The sequence below is a fragment of the Dasypus novemcinctus genome, chromosome 24, assembly GCF_030445035.2.
Source record: "Dasypus novemcinctus isolate mDasNov1 chromosome 24, mDasNov1.1.hap2, whole genome shotgun sequence".
In the NCBI taxonomy this organism is placed as follows: domain Eukaryota; kingdom Metazoa; phylum Chordata; class Mammalia; order Cingulata; family Dasypodidae; genus Dasypus; species Dasypus novemcinctus.
In genome coordinates, this window is record NC_080696.1 from 28,027,171 (window position 1) to 28,032,397 (window position 5,227).

Genomic DNA, 5,227 nt, shown 5'->3' on the forward strand with positions numbered 1-5,227 from the left:
TCGTCCAGTTTCTAGCTCTCTGAGACAGCTTGGTTTGATTATTTCATATCAGAAAGGTCATGTAGTATTTGTACTTCAATGCATGGCTTGCTTCACTATATATAAGGTCCTCAAGATTCATCCATGTTTTCCCATTTGTTTGTACTGTATTTCTTCTTATAGCTGAGTAGTATTCCATTGTATGTATAGGCAACATTTTGTTTATCCATTCATCTGTCGATGGGTTTTGGGTTGATTCCAAATTTTAGCAATAATGAAAAATGGCACTATGAACATTGGTGTGCATAGGTTTGTGTCCTTGTTTTCAGCTCTTCTGCATGTATACCCAGTAGAGTGATTGCTGGGTCATATTGCAAAGCTACAGGTAGTTTTTTGAGAAATTGCCAAACTGTCCTCCAGAATGGCCGGATTCTACTGCATTCCCAATAGCACTGGATGAGTGTTCCCATTCCTCCACATCCCCTCAAACGCGTGTACTCTTCTATTTTTTGATCGCTGCCAGTCTGGTGGGAGTAACATGGTATCTCGTAGAAATTTTGATTTACATTTCCCTAATAGCTAGTGATTTTGAGCATCTTTTCATGTGCTTTTTGGCCATTTGAATTTCTTCTTTGAGAAAGTGTCAGTTCAAATTTCTTGACCATCTTTTAAGTGGGTTGTGTGACTTTTATTTTATTTTGAACCCATAATTTACAAGGGCTCCATTTTTCCACATCCTCAAAACCATTTTTTTTCCTAAAACCAGTATTAAAGCATGTGTGTAGTAGCACCTCATTTTTATTTTTGGTATCTTATATGTATTTCTCTAATGGCTAATGATGTTCAGCATCTGTTTACATGCTTTGCGGTCACCCCTCGGGCTGAAGTGTGGTTTGCTGGCCTGGCAGGGGAGCAGCCGCGGTAGGCCTAATTCTGCTGCCCCCATAATAGGGTGGTTGGTCGGGCCCACCGCCACCCCTGAAGGAAGCTCGGCATGGGCGCAGAGTGCCCTCGGGTCTCCCCTTCTCGGCAGCCATGCTTCCGCGGCCACCCCTCCTCCCAGATGGCGCCACCCGATGCCTTGTGGGGCGGCACCCTTCTTCTTCCTTCTCCCTGCGCAGGCGCAGGGCAGAAAATTCCAGTCTGCCCTTTTCCCCTCCCCCGACAGCAGCAACAGCCAGGCGTGGGCGGAGAAATCCAGCCCGCCCTTTTCCCCTCCCCCGACAGCAGCAACAGCCAGGTGTGGGCGGAAAAATCCAGCCCGCCCTTTTCCCTTCCCCCGACAGCAGCAATAGCCAGGCGTGGGCGGGAAACTCAAGTCTGCCCTCCACCCCAGCAACAGCAGCCACCAATCCCTAAACCCTGCCCCTTCCCCCAGCAACAGCGACAGCCAATCCCTAACCACCACCCCTCCCCCGTCCAGTACCGCCCACTGACCTTTCGCCGGCAACCAATCAGAACAGGGCATGGCTTCAACCAATCAGCCTTCCCCAGCCCCTATAAAACTGTTGCCTCTCCCTCAGTAAAGGGGACTTGCGTGTTTACCTTGTCTCCGTGGTAGTTCTTCTGCCGTGTGCCCTCCAGTCCTGAGAGCCCCCAACAAGGGCCTGGCCTCCCTTGTCCCCAGTTCGTCGCCTGCTTCTCCGGGCGACCCCTTCGTCGCCTGCTTCTCCGGGCGACCCCTTCGTCGCCGGCTTCGCCGGGCGACCCCTTCGTCGCCGGCTTCGCCGGGCGACCCCGTCAGCCAAACCGCGCAACCCCTTGTGAGACCGATCCCTCGTCTGCTGCCGGACCGACCCCTCGTCCCAGGTAGGACCGCCCCTTCGTCCCAAGCGGGACCGACCCCTCGTCCAGAGCTGGACCGACCCCTCGTCCGCAGCCAGACCCCACCTCTACCGACCGAGCAAGCCGCCGCAGTTGGCACCCAACGTGGGGCAAGGCAACCCCACCACAGCCTCACTCCATAACCTGGCAGCCCCCCCCTCCTCTCTTCTCACCGTGGGACTTCTCTCGTGCAACATTGCTGCTACCTGAGCCTTGGCTACCTCATACGATCCACAGCGGTCTGGGAGAATCGCTGGATGGCTTTCTCCTTCCATGTCGGGGGCTTATACCGACCCGCTATGATTAAGAGGAGCCTTGGATTTCTCGGGAGCGTGCGCTTGCACGTCTGAAGTAATCCTACCACAGCCCTACCCCCTCCTCTCTTCTCACCTTGGGACTTCTCTCGTGCAACATTGCTGCTACCTGAGCCTTGGCTACCTCATATGATCCACGGCGGTCTGGGAGAATCGCTGGATGGCTTTCTCCTTCCATGTCGGGGGCTTATACCGACCCGCTATGATTAAGAGGAGCCTCGGATTTCTCGGGAGCACGCGCTTGCACGTCTGAAGTAACCCTACCACAGCCCTACGCCCTCCTCTTTTCTCACCCCTATCTTTTCACTCTGCATTGCTGCTCCTGAACCTTGGTGACCTCATATGATCCACGGTGGTCTGGGAGAATCGCTGGATGGCTTTCTCCTTCCATGTCGGGGGCTTATACCGACCCGCTATGATTAAGAGGCGCCAATAAAACTCTCAGGAGCGCGTGCCTGAGCACCTCCACCCCTGCCTTCACCTCTGCCTCCTCCCCTTCACACTTGCTCCCCTTTGCCTTGCTCCACTGCTCGTCGTCCCGCCCTCCCCTCGTCGGGGCCTTCTCTTGGCCCGCGACCACCGTCGGAGCCCCACCGGCTCCGACCCCTCGTCTCACCGCGCACCTCGGCTCCCATCGCCGCGCTCTCAAGGTAAGGGCCCCTTTTCTTATCGGCTCCAAAAGGCCATTAGCAATGGGTAACATCCTATCTGCTAAGCAAGCCCCACAAGTTCGGGCTCTTGCCGGTCTCCTAGACACTCACCGGTGTAAGATCTCTTTGAAACAGCTTCAAGTGTACTGGGACCTTCTTCTCCCCTTTAATCCGTGGCTAACCACGTGTCAGCTTTGGGACCCGGACACCTATACTCGCCTTATAGATAGGGTCACTTCTGCTGTGGAGCAGGAAGGTAAAAGATTCCCTCCTGGCTTATTACCGGTGCTTTTTACCATCCGCTCCTGCCTTCAAGGCGCCCCTACCATCGACTCCCCCCGGCCGAGCCACCGCCGCTGCCGTGATTGTCAGGACGGCGACTTTAACAGGGACCCTAATTGGAATTCTGATACCGACTCCGATTCCGACTCTGAGTCGCTTGTTGAGCGCCTTAATAACGCGCTAAAAAATTGTCCCCCTAAACAATGTAATCTAGCAGTGCCGAGCGCCGGTGAAGATGGCGAACTTCTGCCTTCTTCCTCGCTCGTAAAGGGGAGGTCCCTTTGCCCCTCCCTCCCCCCGACGACTTCCTGCCTGGGTGGGCCAGAAGCTCCCTCCCCGCCATTTTGTAGCACTGCTGGGGACGGCCCGCAGACATTTTGTAACACCGCATGGGCAACGGCTCCTCTCGCGCCCTCCGCGCCAGCGGCCCCCCCGGCTCCGCCTCCCCCTGGCAGCCCCCTCCATCCGATCCGTGGCAAGCTGCCGCATGCACGGCCCCCTCTAGCCTATTTTTGGACCCATATTCCTCCCCCGTCGGGGCACCTCCGCCTACCTCCCTGCCGCCTCCTACCACCTGCTTTCCCCTTAACGTAACTCCCACCCCTCAGCGCCCCTTTCCGTGGTACCCACATGATGTGGAAAGTGTTAAACAGCTCCGCAAGGCCGTTAAGGAGGACGGGTTAGGCAGCCCTTATGCTCAGCATTTGTTAGAGGAGATGTCCACCCTTCTGTGCATCCCCCTCGATTGGCTCCAACTGGCCCGTGCCATCCTCATGCCTGGCCAGTTTATAAATTGGCGTGCCCATTTTCATGCCGAGGCTGAAAAGCAGGTTGCGGCCAACATCGCAAGGGGTGTTAATCACCCACCAGAAGCCTTCACCGGCACCGGTCAGTTTAGCCAGGCTGCGGCCTACTACCGTGCTCCGGCTGGCTTCTGGCTTCAGATTCGCGAGGTCGCCCTATGGGCCTTTCGCGCCTGCACTGCCAGTAGTGCTGACAAGTTCACTAAGCTCACACAGACCAAGGATGAGGACTTTTCTACCTATGTTTCCAGAGTCCTCCAGGCATGTGAGCGCAGGGTCCACGATGAACAGGCTCAGTGCGCCCTCGCCCGTGAAATTATCCTTGAAGGGGCCAGCCCCATTTGTCGACAGGCGATCACTCCCGTGAGAGAAAAGTCGATAGACGATTGGGTAATTGCCTGTAACGGCCTCGACCAACAGGCTGCTTCTTTCGCCAAGGCTGTCACGACAGCCATGGCACTTAACTCCTCTTGTTTTAGATGTGGTGAGCCAGGACATTTCGCCCGTGAATGCCCGGCAGTCTCTGCACCGCCGGGCCCTCCTGTTCCTCCCCCCCCACCACCCCGACGGGGCCCTTCTACCCCCTGCCCCCGCTGCGGCCGGGGGTACCATTGGGCTCGCGACTGCCGTATGCAGCCTCCCCTGCAGCGGCAACAGCCATCTTTAAACTCCAGGAGGGGCAGGCCTCAGCCCCACCCCAAAGAGGCTCCCCGTCCCAACCTTCCAAAGCCCTGATGTGGACAGTCCCCATCACGTCCACCAGGCCTACCATGAGGTTTAAGATTCACCACCGCTGGTATTCTGGGACCCTCGACTCGGGTGCAGAGGTCTCTTGTTTCCCTGCTCATTTCGCCGCCCAGTGGTCTGTTCAAGAAGGCCCTTCCGTCCAAGGGGCCACTGGCTCCTCTACCTCCCTTTGCGCCAGTCACCCTATTGCCTGGGAGGACGGTGAGGGACGTGTGGGCACATTCCGGCCCCTCTTCCTTAGCACCCTTGATACTATACTTTGGGGGCGAGATGTCCTGGAGGAGTGTGGTGTTCAGTTAACCACTCAGCCCCCCCAGTAGTTTGTGCCACTGCTCAATTAACACCTCCCACACCCACTCCTCTGCGGTGGGATACAGAGGAGCCTATTTGGGTGGAGCAGTGGCCCTTGCCATCCCACAAACTCCAAGCTCTTCGTGAGTTGGTTCGAGAGCAGCTTGAAGCTGGACATATAGAACCGTCCACAAGTCCCTACAATTCGCCCGTTTTTATTATTAAAAAGAAGGCCACTGGCAAATACCGCCTCCTACATGATTTGAGGGAGATTAATAAGCATATCCTCCCCATGGGAACTCCCCAACCGGGACTCCCTCACCCAGTGGCCATTCCT